General features: G+C 40.5%; 1 protein-coding gene across 1 annotated transcript in view; it reads right to left on the bottom strand.

The window, feature by feature from the left end:
* LYPD6B (LY6/PLAUR domain containing 6B) overlaps nt 1-11,315 on the bottom strand; it is a 31,469-nt gene extending 20,154 nt beyond the window's left edge. The window contains exon 1 of the mRNA XM_010839960.1: nt 11,264-11,315. The gene's annotated coding sequence lies outside the window, so the exon portion shown is untranslated. The remainder of the gene's footprint in view (nt 1-11,263) is intronic.
* Between the last annotated feature and the right edge of the window lie 6,435 nt (nt 11,316-17,750).

The raw sequence follows: 17,750 nt of genomic DNA, 5'->3' as shown, positions 1-17,750 counted from the left end.
CTGACAAACAACTAATCTCAAAAATATACAAGCAACTCCTACAGCTCAACTCCAGAAAAATAAATGACCCAATCAAAAAATGGGCCAAAGAACTAAATAGACATTTCTCCAAAGAAGACATACAGATGGCTAACAAACACATGAAAAGATGCTCAACATCACTCATCATCAGAGAAATGCAAATCAAAACCACTATGAGGTACCATTTCACACCAGTCAGAATGGCTGCAATCCAAAAGTCTACAAATAATAAATGCTGGAGAGGGTGTGGAGAAAAGGGAACCCTCTTACACTGTTGGTGGGAATGCAAACTAGTACAGCCACTATGGAGAACAGTGTGGAGATTCCTTAAAAAACTGGAAATAGAACTGCCTTATGATCCAGCAACCCCACTGCTGGGCATACACACTGAGGAAACCAGAAGGGAAAGAGACATGTGTACCCCAATGTTCATCGCAGCACTGTTTATAATAGCCAAGACATGGAAGCAACCTAGATGTCCATCAGCAGATGAATGGATAAGAAAGCTGTGGTACATATACACAATGGAGTATTACTCAGCCATTAAAAAGAATACATTTGAGTCAGTTCTAATGAGGTGGATGAAACTGGAGCCTATTATACAGAGTGAAGTAAGCCAGAAGGAAAAACATAAATACAGTATACTAACGCATATATATGGAATTTAGAAAGATGGTAACAATAACCCGGTGTACGAGACAGCAAAAGAGACACTGATGTATAGAACAGTCTTATGGACTCTGTGGGAGAGGGAGAGGGTGGGAAGATTTGGGAGAATGGCAATGAAACATGTAAAATATCATGTAGGAAATGAGTTGCCAGTCCAGGTTCGATGCACGATGCTGGATGCTTGGGGCTGGTTCACTGGGATGGCCCAGAGGGATGGTGTGGGGAGGGAGGAGGGAGGAGGGTTCGGGATGGGGAACACATGTATACCTGTGGCGGATTCATTTTGATATTTGGCAAAACTAATACAATTATGTAAAGTTTAAAAATAAAATAAAATTAGAAAAAAAAAAAAAAGAGAGAAGTACTGTCCCCATTGCCAGTAAGACAAGTGAGGCTTAGAGTCAGGTGGGCAAATTTCTAAATTGTGTGGACTGAGTGCAATAACATAGGTAATTCCTATTTTACTGAGATGATGTTCAAGACTTGTTCTCCCTTTCCTTTCCTGCCCTGAGGCTTCTTCAGACAATATTAGCAGAATAGAGATCAGATCAAGGGATATAACTGTCTAACTCCATTCCATACCAGCTGGACCAAATCTGGTACACAGTGTGGAGTTCTGGGCACTCATTTCTCAAGAAGATTCTGAAGTTCTCTCTATTGCAACCAAGTGGAAAGCTGGGATGAATAACTGCCAAGGTTCCTTCACTTCTAATATTCTATGATTTTAGGGGAAGAATATTAATGAAGACTTTTAGTTATGCCCTAAAAAGTCATAATGAAATACAATATTACCATAATATTTCAGATTCCCGCTGTTCTCTTTTAAAAAAAATCTTTCAAAAAATCTCAAACACAGGATCAAAAACTCACCGAACTGAGTATCTCATTTCTAAACATAAAGGTGTGCATTTTACAGTGTTAAGATGGGAGTTGTTCCTACTACATGCATTGTGGTACAAGATACTGTCTAAAACTGTGCTAACATTAAAATCATTTCATTATGCAAACCAAATTTAAATCTAATTGTGAATTAATACAGGGCCCATAAGTATGTAATTTGGGTGAAGAAATAGTCTAATCAATTGTAAAGAAATCTTTTTAAATGGGATTCAAATTTTAAGAAATAGCTAAAAGATACTTCCAACGTAATAGCTTTTCAGCTGCATTTTTGTCCAAGATATAATTTTACATCTTTTTGAGAAGGCTTTCATGACACTGGAGAAATAAGACAGTAAGAACTCCAAATGAACAATATTTAAAAGCTTAGATGTTTAAGACTTGGAAAATGGATTCCTTTTACAAAGGATCAAGATTGGTTTATTGTGTTTCATTGAACTATTTGGACAAATGATAGAGACCTAATAAAATATGTTAATTGATTATATCTAATAGTATCCTTCACATGGGTGGAATAATTTTTACACAGTTTGCTTCCATAAGTGATTTTTAAGAGGCCGATGCCAAGTCAATTAAAGCATTAAGGTTCTCAAAATACGGTGTAAAAACCATATTGGATGAAAGGAAAAATAAAGATCCTAACCCCTTGTACAAATGGTGTTCCTCTGTTGTACGTCACGCTCTGCTCTGTACTGCCCAGGAACCAAGGGAAACATATGTGGAATACACATTCTCATGATTTGCAAACAGAAAACTCCCTAGTCCTTAATTCTCAAATTAATGGGCCCTATGCATTTTTCTACAGAAAGCACCAAAGAACATGCAGATAATGCCTGAAATTTGTTTTGAAGAGCTCAAGACACATCCCTCATTTGGCCATTTCTTTAAAGAAAAAAAGCCAAAGGCATAATATTGAGGCAATTTTATAAAGATATTTCCGCTGTCAGGCAGGCAAATGAGGGATGTTATTTTCTTTTCTGTGTAAGAGAGGTGTCTTTAAATTTGAGAGGAAGACAGAATAACTGGACAGAACCTCTTCAAGAGAGCTGCAGGCACAGAGGTGCTGGTGCTGTTAATGCGCCATGCCACCCGCAGACCTGCATGGATGTAAACCGAGTGGCAGCAGAGGCTAGGCACGGAGGACACTGTGTTTTATGTTCCCCATCCGTGCTTGCTGTACTGAACTCATGTCTTTTAATAGCCAATCAAAGTTCTCATAATAGAAATCTAGGCTGTAATGTCCAATAGCTGGCTGCTGCTGCTGCTAAGTCACTTGAGTCGTGTCTGACTCTGTGCGACCCCATAGGCGGCAGCCCACCAGGCTCCCCCGTCCCTGGGATTCTCCATGCAAGAACACTGGCTAAGGACCCAATATTCTACAATTGTTGAGTAGAGGAGAACAATCCAAAATATGCCTTCTCTAACACATGGCATACAGAACTCAACTGAGAAAACTTAGCTTTCAAGGTCACTAGACATGCAAGTGACAGTGAGCACTTTTGACTGCATTTAACCTCAGCAGACATAGGAAAATGACCATAGAAATAAAGTATGTATACTGATGTGTGTCTCATTTGAATCTCTCTGTATATATTCTAACATGATGGAATATCTGTACCAAAACAGAAATCTGAGATGATAATTTGATCTGGATATGTGTGTATATGTGTACATATGTATATATGTATGTATATATGTGTATACATATATGTGTTTATATGTGTGTACATATATGCAGATGTACATACATATCTTATGAATGAAATAACTGCTTAAGTGCTATGACAAAGTGACCGTGAGCATGTGTTCTTGCTAAGTCGCTTCAGTCACGTTCAACTTTTTGTGATCCTGTGGGTCATAGCCTTCCAGGCTCCTCTGTCCATGGGATTCTCCAGGCAAGAATACCGGAGTAGGTTACCAAGCCCTCCTCCAGGGGATCTTCCCCACCCAGGGATCTAACCTGCATCTCTTAAATCTCCTGCATTGGCAGGCGGGTTCTTTACTACCAGCGCCACCTGGGAAGCCCCTAGAACTCTGTGTAAGAGACTATATTACCAATCACGTCAGCTGCTTTCAGCATCCACACGGTTATCTTTCATTTGGGAAAGCTTTAGGATGCAGAACTGTTGCTATGCATTTGTCCTGGTGTCTTTCTTCTGTCCTGAGGCTTTATGTCACGGACCATGATTTATAGAACTAGCTCAAATTATTCCTGATTCTATATCTAAAATTGTATTGCACAAGAACATATTCATGGCTATCATTCTAAAACAGGAGGCCATTTGAAAACCAACAATAAACTACATGCAATGGCAAAAGAATATCATGCTAACTTTTGCACAGTCACAAATTCCAGAACAGATTATTCAAAGAACTCTCTGGAAGGTAACAAGCTTATAAAAGCAATTCTAATTAAAAAAAAGTCTGCATTCTACATATATAACAAAGTTACAGCATGTCACTTGCCCTATAAATTGTCACTATATTACCACTTGGAGCAGAAGAAAGTGTACACATAAAGATATATATGTGCATCATTTTATATTCCCAGAGGAATTGAAAAATGATAGGCAATAAATAGTGTCTTAATTGCATCATGAAAGATGACATTTAAGCAATGGTTCACAGTCCTACAAAGGTAAAGTCAAGTGTACATGCTGACCAGTCTAGTGCGGGGACAATGGCTTTTAGAGGCGCTCAGGCCTGGGAGCAAATTCTGACCCTGCCATTAGTTGGACCTGCCGCCTCTGGCTGATTCCTCTACTGCTCTGAGACTCAGGTTCCTATCAGTAAAACAGAGATATTAAATATCTATTTTGCACAGAGTTGTGGGAATTAAAGGAGAATGACTAAGTCCCTATACACTGTTGGTTTAATTATCAAACTATTAAATAAGTATTAAACACTACAACTAGAAGGGGGTGGAATGGATTGGGAGATTGGGATTAATTTATATACACTACTATGTTCTAAATAGATAACCAACAAGGACTGTGTAGCACAGGGAACTCTCTTCAATGCTCTATGGTGACTAAATGGGAAGGAAATCCAAAAAAGGGGACATGTGCATATGTATGGCTGATTCACTTCGCTGTACAGCAGAAACTAACGCATTATAATGCGAAAAAAATCTAAAATTTGAGATTTATGATTCCTCAATGGATTACATACCAGCCAATATGATTAAGATTATACCATATCTGGGCCAGATTTAAGACAAATTCAATACACCTATTTTCAGCTCTCAAATGCTGTAATTATCTAAGTACATATGAGAGAAGAATGTAAAACTCCTCTGAAGATGAGTTTTAAGAAAACTACTCTAGAATATATGTGAGCACAATATTTAGGCCTCAGTGGAGTATTTTCATTTAACTGCTTTCTGATAAGTCTATATTCTTTGTCTATTCAGTTCAATTCAGTCGCTTAGTCGTCTCCAACTCTTTGCAACCCCATGAACCACAGCATGCCAGGCGCCCCTGTCCATCACCAATTCCTGGAGTCCACCCAAACCCACGTCCATCAAGTTGGTGATGCCATCCAACCATCTCATCCTCTGTCATCCCCTTCTCCTCCTGCCCTCAATCTTTCCCAGCATCAGGGTCTTTTCAAATGAGTCAGCTCTTCGTATCAGGTGGCCAAAGTATTGGAGTTTCAGCTTCAACGTCAGTCCTTCCAATGAACACCCAGGACTGATCTTTAGGATGGACTGGTTGGATCTCCTTGCAGTCCAAGGGACTCTCAAGAGTCTTCTCCAACACCACAGTTTAAAAGCATCAATTCCTTGGTGCTCAGCTTTCTTTATAGTCCAACTCTCACATCCATACATCTCTGTCTATGCTTATAAATAAAAGCAGTTCTCATAAAGCGTGCTTTAAAAAGCAACAGGCTCCCTAGAGTCTGTCATACAAAGTAAAATAAGTCAGAAAGAGAAAAACAAATATTGGCTATTAACACATACATATGAAATCTAGAAAAATGGTATTGAGGAACCCATCTGTAGGATGGGAATGGAGATGTAGAGACCAGACTTGTGGTCACTGTGGTGTGGGAAGGAGAGGGTGGGACAAATTGAGAGAGTAGCATCGACATATATAGACTATCATGTGTAAAATAGATAACTAGCAGGAGCTCAGCTCAGTGCTCCTTGATGACCTAGAGGGGTGGGATGGTGAGTGGGTAGGAGGGGAATTCAAGAGGGAGGGGATATATGCATACATATGGCCGATTCCTGCTGCTGTGCAGCAGAAACTAACGCAACATTGAAAGCAATGATACTGCAATTAAAAGTAAATTTTTTTAAATTCCAAAAAAGAACAGTAGACTCTGCTTGTATTTCTCACTCTTCTTTAAAGAAATACTTTGTATTTCTCACTCTTCTTTAAAGGCTAAGCTCCAATATTTCTTCCTCATGAAAACTTTCTGTGTCTACTCTGCCCCATGGAATAGTCTCCACCCTAGAAAATGCTTGGGGTTTGTTTGGGGATACAAGATTGCCCTTCCTTCTTGAGCACTGGAGTGGGAATTGCAGCTCCAATTCTTGAGCTAAAGGTCTCTAAATGCCTCACACACATAGGCATTACGTGTTTTTTTTTTTTTTTTAAAAAAAAAGCTTTTTCATCTTTTCCACCAACAGAATTTCCATTTCCATGTTGACTGTTCATTTAGATTTTAGGTGAACACATGAAGATTGTGAGAGCTCTGTTTTCAACAACTAAAGCTCTGCCCATCGCTGGCCTAGTGTATTCACATGTGGTTCAACACATACTAGGTTGGGCCTTAAATAAGCTCCGACCACATGATCTTCCCAAGCTATCCTAAAAGGGTGAAAGGGACTAAGCCCTGCTGGGCTTTCATCTCTTGCTCCTCCAGCCCCATCATCCAGCCTTGTCCACCCTGATCTGTGCCCTGCGAAGCCAAGCTATGATGACCAGGCACACAGTTCCCTTTCCTACGGGCTCTCAATTTGATTTGGTCAATGGCAGAAACTAGCAGACTGGAGAGTGGGCAGAGAGTGAGACTGAGGTATTTACTCCCCAGACTCACTCCCTGCCAGGCTGTCATCATGCCTCTCAGATCCTGTCAGGTCCCTAACTTCATAGCTACCTTCTCCTGGGTTCCAGTAACCATTTTTTCTTATCCAAGGCTCAGATGGTAAAGAATCTGCCTGTAATGCAGGGGAACCCAGGTTCAATCCCTGAGTCAAGACGATCCCCTGGAGAAGGGAAAGGCTACCCACTCCAGTATTCTTGCATGGAGAATTCCATGCTCAGAGGAGCCTAGTGGGCTACAGTCCATACGGTTGCAAAGAGTCAGACACGACTGAGCAACTCACAGCTTCAGGCCCGTAGGAGAGAAATGGCTTCTCTCTGTTGCCATCTCTGAAGGCTGGGACTATCCTTTGTTGATATTCCTAAACCTAGCCCAAACCACTGTAAATAGCCCCTTATTCATTCTCTCAAATAACACCAGTCTGAATATGCCATCTGGTTCCTTCCAGGACCCTGACGAAGCTGTGAATCTAGTCTCAAAACACTAGGAAGTGAGTCACACTGAACCAAAGTGTCAGGCGTTGTAGGGATAGCTGCAGTGACTAAACAATACCTCTTTACCAGGAGAGTATAAGAGCAACTGTTACAACTGGATGTATGCTACAAACTAATCAAGGGGAGAATGAAGGCTTTAGAAAGAAAATGAGAATATTAACAAGAAAAATCTAGCTGAAAAATATTTTATAATCCCATGCAAATATCATAAGGCCACCAAAATGCATCTTTTTTTTCTGCTCCTACCATCACTAAAGAACATCATGAAATAAGGAGAGAGAGGGAGGTGAAATTCCTGAACCTTATTTAATAAAAGAGCTGAGAAAAATGAACACATTTTGATGAACATAGCACTGGAGCCCATGGAAGCTTTAGTGTATTCAAAGCTGTACTCTTACTCCATCATAGAACCTAACACAGAAATGTAAGTTTATTTAAACACAAACATTTCACTGAGGAAGGGGGAAAGATGGCGGAGTAGGAAGACCCTGAGCTCACCTCCTCTCATGAGTACAGCAAAACAACTATCTGCAAAACAATCATCCATAAAAAATGACTAGAACCCATCAGAAAAGATCTTCTCCAACTAAAGACATAAAGAAGGAACCACAACAAGACAACTAGGAAAGGCAGACTCAGGATACAATCAAATCCCATACCCCTGGGGGGGTTGACCCCCAGACTGGAGAATTATATTGTGCAGGTTCTCCGAAAAGGCATAAGAATTCTGGACCCCATGTCCAATTCCCCAGCCTTCATGGTCCTGCATCAGGACCTAGAGCAGTAGTCCCCAAACTTTTTGGCACCAGAGACTGGTTTCATGGAAGAAAATTTTTCCATGGGCCGGCAGGAGAGGGGGCAAGTTTTGGGATGATTCAAGTGCAAATGATTACATTTACTGTGCATTTTATTTCCAGTCTAATGATGCTGCTGATCTGACAGGAGGTACCAGTCTGTGGCCCAGAGGCTGAGGACCTCTGCCCTAGAGCATTTGACTTTGAAGGCTAGTAGGGCTTAATTTCAGGAGCTTCACAGTACAGGGGGAAATAGAGACTTTACTCTTAAAAGGGCTACACAAAATTTCACATACAACCAGGACCTAAGACAAAACCAGTAATTTGGTAGGAACCCATGCCAGACCTCCCTGCTTGTCTTAAGAGAGTCACTCAGAAAGATGGGAGGTGGCTGCAGCTCACCGAGGGGATGTAGACACCAGTCACAGCCATAATGGGGAACATTCCACCCATGAATACTGCTCCTGGCAGCACAAAAGATCCCAAATAGTAAAAACAATCTTGAGAAAGAAGAACAGAGCTGGAGGAATCACATGCCTTAACTTCAGACTATATTACAAAGCTACAATAATCACAAGCTGGAATCAAGATTGCCGGGAGAAATATCAATAACTTCAGATATGCAGATGACACCACCCTTATGACAAAAAGCAAAGAGCATCTGAAGAGCCTCTTGACAAAGTTGAAAGAGGAGAGGGAAAAAGCCGGCCTAAAATTCAACATTCAAAAAACCAAGGTCATGGCATCCAGTCCCATCACTTCATGGCAAATAGATGGGGAAACAATGGAAACAGTGACCGATTTAATTTTCTTGGGCTCCAAAATCACTGCAGATGGTGACTGCAGTTATGAAATTAAAAGACCCTTGCTCCTTGAAAGAAAAGCTATGACAAACCTAGATAATGTATTGAAAAGCAGAGATAATACTCTGCCAACAAAGGTCCATATAGTCCAAGCTATGGTTTTTCCAGTAGTCATGTATGGATGTGAGAGCTGGACCATAAAGAAGGCCGAGTGCCAAAGAACTGATGCTTTCAAACTATGGTGTTGGAGAAGACTCTTGAGAGTTCCTTGGACTGAAAGGAGATCAAACCAGTCAGTCCTAAAGGAAATCAACCCTGAATATTCATAGGAAGGATTGATGCTGAAGCTGAAGCTCCAATATTCTGCCCACATGATGTAAAGAATCGATTCATTGGAAAAGACCCCGATGCTCGGAAAGTTGAAGCCAGGAAGAGGAGGAGAGGACAGAGGATGAGATGGTTGGATGGCATCACCAACTCAATGGACATGAGTTTCAGCAAACTCCCAGAGATGCTGAAAGACAGGGAAGCCTGGCATGCTGCAGTCCATGGGGTCGCAAAGAGTTGGACACGACTGAGCGACTGAACAACAGTAATCAAAACAGTGTGGTACCAGCACAAAAACACAGATCAGTGGAATAGGACAGAAAGGCCAGAAATAAGCCCACATACTTATAATCAGCAATAATCAACTTGAACTTTGATAAAGATGGCAAAAATATGCAATGGGGAAAAGACAATTCTTCAATAAGTGAAAACTGGACAGCTACATGTAAAAGGATGAAATTAGAACGTTCTGTCACACCATATACAAAAACAAACTCAAACTGAATTAAAGACCTAAAAGTAAGACCAAAACCCTAAAACTCTTAGAAGAAAACTTAGAACACACTTTGATATAAATTACAGCGATATTTTTGGGGTCCGTCTCCTAAATTAAAGGCGATAAAAGCAAAAATAAACCAATGGAACCTAATTAAACGGAAAAGATTTTGTGCAGCAAAGGAAACAACTGAAAAACAAAAAGACAACCTACTAAAAGGAAGGAAATATTTGCAAATGACATGACTGATAAGGGATTGATAACCAACATACGTAAACAGCTCAAAGGACTCAATGTAAAAAAGTAAACAACCCAGTTAAAAAATGAGCAGAAGAACTTGATAGCCATTTTTCCAAAGAGGACATGCAGATGGCCAATAGGAACATGTAAAGAAGCTCCACATTGCTAATATTAGAGAAATACAAATCAAAAGCACAATGAGATGTCACGTCACACTTGTCAAAATGACTATCAGCAAAAATAATACAAATAGCAAATGTTGGTGAGGATGTGGAGAAATTACATTGTTGGTGGGAATGTAAATTGGTGCATCCACTGTGAAAAACAGTACAGAGGTTTCTCAAAAAACTAAAAATAGAACTACTGTATGACCCAGCAATTCTACTCCCAGCTATTACTGAAAAAAATTTAAGTTATTAGTTGAATAAGATGCATGCACCGCAATGTTCACAGCAGCATTATTTACAATTGCTGAGTCGGGAAAGAAACCTGAGTGTCCATCAACAGATGAACAGATAAAGAAGAAGTGGTACATACATAACAATGGAATACTGCTGCTGCTAAGTTGCTTCAGTCGTGTCCGACTCTGTGCGACCCCATTGACAGAAGCCCACCAGGCTCCCCCGTCCCTGGGATTCTCCAGGCAAGAACACTGGAGTGGGTTGCCATTTCCTTCTCCAATGCATGAAAGTGAAAGGTGAAAGTGAAGTCGCTCAGTCATGTCTGACCCTCAGCGACCCCATGGACTGCAGCCTTCCAGGCTCCTCCATCCATGGGATTTTCCAGGCAAGAGTACTGGAGTGGGGTGCCATTACTCAGCCGCAAGAAGAAAATAAAATTTTGCCATTTGTAGCAACATGGATGGACGTGGGGGGCATACACTAAATGAAATACGCCAGAAAGATACAATACAGGCTATCAGTTATATGTGGGCTCTGAAAAATATAACAAACTAGTGAATATAACAAAAAAGAAGCAGACTCACAGATGTAGAGAACAAATTAATAGTTACAAGTGGAGTCAGGTGGGAGGGGCAGCATGGGGGTGGGGTGGCGGGAGAAGTGGGAGGTACAAACCATTGGGTTTAAAATAGGCTCAAGGCTGTGTTGTACAACAAGGCGATAGACAATATTTTCTAATAACTATAAATGCAAAATAACCTTTAAAAACTGCATTTTTTAATATTAAAATAAAAATAAATTCACTGAAAACCAGAATTCCATATTAACACAATTATGATTTGCCCTATTCTCTTTCCTTAAAATCTTGTGTTTCAATAAACAACACTATATTTATGTGACAATGGGCTTGTCACTTAAATGAAGGACTTTCTCCAGAACTTCCTCTGATTTTTCTCTGGTCACCTCTCACCTTCCACAGTCCAAAAACTTCCTATTGGGATAATGGTCTTAGCAGCCTCATTTCCCAGAGAAGCCATTTACTTCACCTTCCAAATCTACTTGTACTCACCCTTAATTTTCTCTTCACCTCCTCTTTCACTTCCTGCTACTCTCACCCAAGGACACCTAAAAAAAAAAAAAAAAGATTCAGCTTGAAATGTACATTGAGATCTCATCCATATTCTGTACCAATTTCCAGACCATAAAACTCCTTATTGGCAGAGACAGTGTTCTATGATAATGCCTAAAACAGTCCCTTTTACCTTGTGCTTAAAATAAAGCACACCTTGAAAGTACTTTGTAAAACAGCTTCATGCAAATACAGAAGTCAAAGAGGCCAAAAGAGGGGTCCCTTTTCTTTTCCCCTTTTGTTAATGAACACAAAGATTCTTTTCACTGGAACACCTAAAAGAGAAAGCTAGCTTAGGGATTTGGTAAGAGTGGCATCTGGAAAGTGAGGGGGTCTGGGGGAGCCCCAGTGACTCTTATTGTTTAAATCATGCTGGAATGTGAAGCCAACTATAACCAACGCCCAGCTCACACCACTGATGGCAAAGGTGACTTCTGGTCCAAAGAGTCACAAATCTGAGCTACTGTCTTCCAAGGAGGCCAACAGCCACTCCAGCAGCCAGCTCAGGGCATGCACCTCAGGCCTGCCACTCCTTGCTAACCTCCTCCTGTCTCCAATACAGTTGCTTGCTACCATTCGCACAGGGTAGACACTCAGTAAGGAACTGTTGATTATGCCCGAACAAGGATGACTTCACCCATTCATTCACTTCGAAAAGTCCACTCCCCTGACTCTGATGATGACCGATTTCCATTTACCCTTTGGCATCTGCATCTGGGCAGCAGGCAACTCATGGCTATGCAGCCTCAAATTATCACAGTCACTATATCATGACTCATCAGTAAAGAACTTTCCCATCAGAATCTAATTAAGGTTCCTCACATCCCTGTGAGGTAAGCGGGTATGCTCTCCTGCAGTTTATAAGGAGGAAATTGGGGATGAAGAGGTTACCAGCTCTGTCAAAGGTTATTAAGGGTGTCTGCCAGGGATGAAGTCATTCCACAGTCATCCTGGTTCAGTCTTTCCACTCACTATGGATCCAGGTCTTTTCCTTGTGCTGTGACCACCTTATCATTTTCTGGACTTGTGTGATGGTGCAGACAGAGTCCAACAGATACAGGCATTTCAAAAGGAAAAAGAGGTATTATGGTATACCCTCCCGGGGGCTCAGTAGTAAAGAATCTCCCTGCCAATGAAGGAGACAAAAGAGACGCAGGTTCAACCCCTGGGTTGGGAAGATCCCCTGGAGTATGAAATGGCAAACTGCTCCAATGTTCTTGCCTGGAAAATCCCATGGACAGAAAAGCCTGAAGGGCTACAGTCTATAGGGTCAAAAAGAGTCAGACATGACTTAGCGACTAAACTACAAGAAGAAAATGTGCCCTTGCTAAATACTTCAGATGTCTCTGCCCATAATAACTCATATTAGAAGTCCTCTCTCAGATACTTTCCAGTAAAGGTATCTTGTTAGGTAGAATTAATACTGTCTCCTGGAAAGAGGGTTCAGAATAAAACATCATCCTTTTCCTGAGAAAGGGACAAAAAGGTTCACTCCTGCAACTTCAGAGGCACAGCCAGCACACAGGCAGCCTTGGAGTTCCAGGTTATTGCCTGTTCAGGTTTGTGAACTTCCTAGAGCACAATGATCGCACAGTCTCCCCAACACACTTCGGCCAGGCCCTCTTGGCTCTTAGCACGCTTTATGTCTCTGATGGGTTTCCTAGGGCAGGTACACAGCAAATTCTGCAACTTCCTCTACCACCGGCCTTTCTGACTTTGCCAAAGAAAACCAGGATTATCTGCTCCCAAGGAAGAAGCACGTTTCAACCACCAAAACCATGTCCTTTTTGCTTTGCCAGTTCTGCTTCCTCCTCCTAGCTCCAGATGAAGACCCTTCCCAGGTTCTCAGCTTTTATGTTATTACTATTTACTTCCCCACAGTGTGATTACTGTTACTTTTCTTAGGGACCAGGTTTATGCTCACACATGGTACTCCCACTCCCTGTTGATTTGTAAGTCACCAGACCCATCCCTGATCTGAGGAGGCTGGACTGTATATTTCTGTCATTTTACATAGCACGAACTGGAGTAGATTACTTACTATTTCATTTGGGGAATGACTAGTTCAGAAAGGCTATAAAACATGCTCTAATGCCACAGTAATTAAAACAGTGCAGCAGCAGCATTTGAGTAGACAGACAAATGGAACAGAATAGAAAGTCTGGAAAACAGACTGAAATACACATGAGAGTCTGTTATATGGGGAAATGGCATCTAAAACCAGTAAGATAAGAATAAACTTTAAGAAACTGAGTTGGGATAACTGGGTACATATATCATATTGCACACACAGAAAACAAAGCCATAAGTGTTCCAGAAAAGAAAATTTGAACACAGACTGGTACTGGATAATCTTAAGGAATCACTGGTATAATAATGAAATAGAAATTATATCCTAGAAAGTTTGACATGTTATTGATATATATTGATGCACTTACAAAGAAAATATAATGTCTGGAATTTGCTTTAAATATTCTGAAAATGGGTGGGAGAATAAGATGAAATAATACTGGCAAAATATTCCAAATTGTTGAAGTTGGATGACAGGTAGTTGGGGTTTATTATACTATTTTCTCTAATTTGTCTATGCTTAAAATTATCTGTAATAAAATATTTTAAAAATACAAGAAAATATAAATGACTTCCTTGGAGAGGGGAAAGGCCATTCTGACTATGATTAAAAAATTAGAATGTATTAAAAAGTTTGAAAATTCAATTACATTAAGCAACAATAAATTCTGTATAACAAAAAAAATCATAAGTTAAAAAAAAAAGCAAATAAGCTGGGGGAAATATTTTCAACTCATGTCACAGACAAAATAATGGATAATCTCACTAACATTGAAAATTGATAAGAAAATTATCAGAACCCAACAGAAAAATTAGTAAAGGACATTAATAGACATTTTGTGGGAAAAAAATGAATAAAATGGCCTTTAAACAACATGATGTAAGCTGACCATCTTTTCAAATAGAAAAAATATAAATTAAAACTATACTTTATAAATTCCAAATTTTGACTTCTCTGATCCATAAAAATGTTTTCTAATACTCTTTTGAGGAGACCATAGGAAATCAGTCATTTTCATACACTGCTGGAGGGAACGTGACTCCAAGGAGCAATTTGGAAACATTATTAAAATTTCAAATGCATTTACCCTTGACCCAAAATCTCACTTCTGGGAATTTTTTTTACAGATGGTCTGCTTTCATGCAAAATAATATACTGCCATGATAGTCTTTGGAGCATTGTTTATAATAGCAAATGATTGGACAAAACCCTAAGTGTCCATCAAAAGAGTATGTGTGTGTGTGTGTAGGGGAGTGTATACATATATATATACACACACCTAAAATGGAATATGATCCAGCCATTTGAAAAAATGGGATTTCCCTGGCTGTCCAGCAGTTAAGACTCTATACTTCCACTGCAGGGGGCAGAGGTTCCATCCCTGGTCGGAGAACTCAGATCTTGCATGTTGCGTGGCACAGCCAAAAAAAGAAAAAAAAAAGGAGATACTCCCTATATTCTGCTGTGAAAAAGTTCTAGGAGATATATTTATATATGAATAGAGATAGTTATAAATATATGAGTATCATGTCATTTTTGTGTGTTAGAGAGGGAACAAAAACTGCTATATGTATTCATACTTATATGCATAAATATACTCAGGAACAGTTTATAGGAAACTAATAAAAGTGATGACATGTAGGTGGAGGGACGGGGGTAAATAATACACCTAATTAGAGGACAGAAGCGGGATGGAGACTTCTCAAAGCACATCTCATTTCATTGTTTTGAGTTTTGATCCATATGAATGTGTAACTTACTCAAAATTTAAATTAAAACAGGGTTTGACTGGCTCTGTAGTTTATGGATAAGCACCTACTGTATATTTAAAGATCAACAGTTCTCTCTAAATGGACCAGGGACTTTGTAAATCCAAAGAGCAAATGATACAAAAACATTGCAGAGCCAAATAAAAATGCTCTCATTTAGTGGTAGGGATGGGAGTCAAAGACAATTCACCATCTTAATTACATTTTGCAAATTCCATTGGGAAAGCCCCTGAGATCTTAATAAGAACACAGTCACAGTTGTCTGCAATATGACAGTGGATTAAAAATGTAGGAAAGGGAGAGAACAGCCAGGAAGCGCTGCCTCCCAGCAGAACAGGAGTGGTCTATCCATTGGAATCCACTGTGATTGTTGACTATTAGCAACACATCCCTCTCACACTGCAGGCCAATCCATTCTAACTTTTTCATTCCTAAAGTCCAGACCCCAGATTCCACTTTTAGAAGGATTTAAATAAACTGTATTGAAAAAGACCCTGATGCTGGGAAAGACTGAAGGCAAAAGCAGAAGAAGGTGGCAGAGGATGAGATGGTTAGATAGTATCACTGACTCAATGGACATGCATCTGAGCAAACTCCAGAACTTAGTGAAGGACAGGGAACCCTGGGGTTTTGCAATCCATGGGGTCACAAAGAGTCAGACATGACTGAGCAACTGAACAACAACAATGCAGAAGATAATCAGTGAACCAGGTTTTAAGTTGTAAAACAAAATGCACAACTGCCATGAAAAGCATGTTCCACAAAAAATAATTACCTTAATATGATATACAGAATTTTGACAAGCACACACACACAAAATTTTTATGTTCATTAGCCCACATTGTTTATTGCCCCTAAATGAGCACTTTCTGTTAGGCTCTTTGAACTATGAGAAATGGCTTATCTCCCAGGACTCTAATTGATGGTCTGAAATCTCAGAATTCAGCAACCTCCTCCCCCATCTCCACATGAAGGCTTCACAGGTAAGAGGGGCCTATAACCCACTCCCAAAGGAAAGGATGCAATGGTTCCTTGTGCACATAGTTGGGGGGAAATTCCTATTTAGCTGGGTACCAAGTTAAATATTTAGCTCGTGGGCAGTTTCCTCACATGTTGAATCAAGTATTAAGAGTTAGTGCTAACGTTGGGGAAGTCACTTAACCCCCTTGTGCCTCAGTTTCCATACTGTAAAAGGAGAAGATAAAAAAATACAACCTCAAGGGAGTGAGTGAACATCACAGTCACTTGGAATCATGTCTGAAGACTGCAAACTCAGTAAATATTAGTTGCCTGCCTGTAACATCTTAGAGATGAGTACGTTGAAAACTCTGTCTTTGGAGCCAGACTTCCAGGGCTGCCTGAGAAGTTACAGAATACATTTCTGTCACCATTTTCCTTAGACTAATTAGCTCTGGTACAAATGGAAATTATCTACTTTCAAAACTTCAACTTTACTAGTGTTGAGTGATTTATACGATTCTGTAACCAGGAGGTCCCAGACCTACATTCTCTCCTTAGCAAATCTGTACATCTTCTTCCATAGACAGTATTTGTTCATCACGTCTTGTCTTAGAAATAACTTCAGGCAAGGGTTAGGCAGAGAATATCACCCCCTTTCCCCACCTTCTGTGTGAGGCCTGGAACACAGGGAGCAGAGGAAGACACCGCACACAGACAGGGGTGGAACCAACCAGTCAACCGCTTCCCCGGGGAGTTTAGAAGAGACACCGGGTTGGGCCAGCTCACAAATAGAACAGACACGCAGCTGGACTCTGGGATCTGGCACCTCCAAGCTTCTCTTTTCCATCACAGAGGGATGTTAAAGTGTCATGTGCTTAGTTGCTCAGTCGTGTCCGACTCTTTGTGACCCCATGGACTGTAGCCTGCCAGGCTCCTCTGTCCATGGGGATTCTCCAGGCAAGAACACTGGAATAGATAGCCATGCCAACCTCCAGGGGATCTTCCCAACCTAGGGACAGAACCCAGGACTTGCGCATTGCAGGCAGCTTCTTTATCGTCTGAGCCCCCAGGGTTGTGATGTGGAAGCAAACGGGAAAAAAGAACATCCTTAATCAGTAGTTTCAATGTGTGCCTGTCCCTCCCCAATAGTGGCTCATCATAACATTACGCAAGCTGGAGAGGACGGGAGGTGAGGGTGGACAGTCAGGAAGACACCATCCAGAACGCTACAAACAGCTCCCCCAGATCATTTGACCTTAGAGGAGAAAAGGAAATCAGATCCTGCATCCCTAAAAGGAAATCACAGGATAAACATTTTCCTGGCTAAAAGTTTGAAATATATACCTTTGCCACACTCAAAATTTTCACCCATTATTTCTTGCCTTATACTTTCCTCCTTTAAAATGTACATGTTAATTTCATAGAATAATCCAGTTTATATACTGTAAATGCACACAATCCATTTTTTCAGTTATTCAATCAGTATTTATGGATCACCTACCACATGCCCGGCATGGTTTTGTTCACCACCATAGCTTTAGTCCCTAAAACACAGATGCTGCTCTCAGAGGTCAGACTTTTCAATGCTTTACTAATGGTTTCCTCCATGAGCCCTCATATAGAACAA

This window comes from Bison bison, unplaced genomic scaffold, assembly GCF_000754665.1.
Source record: "Bison bison bison isolate TAMUID 2011002044 unplaced genomic scaffold, Bison_UMD1.0 scf7180017864139, whole genome shotgun sequence".
NCBI classification, from domain to species: Eukaryota; Metazoa; Chordata; class Mammalia; order Artiodactyla; family Bovidae; genus Bison; species Bison bison.
The sequence above is the reverse complement of the archived record's forward strand: the minus strand, read 5'-3'. Positions and strand labels throughout refer to the sequence as shown.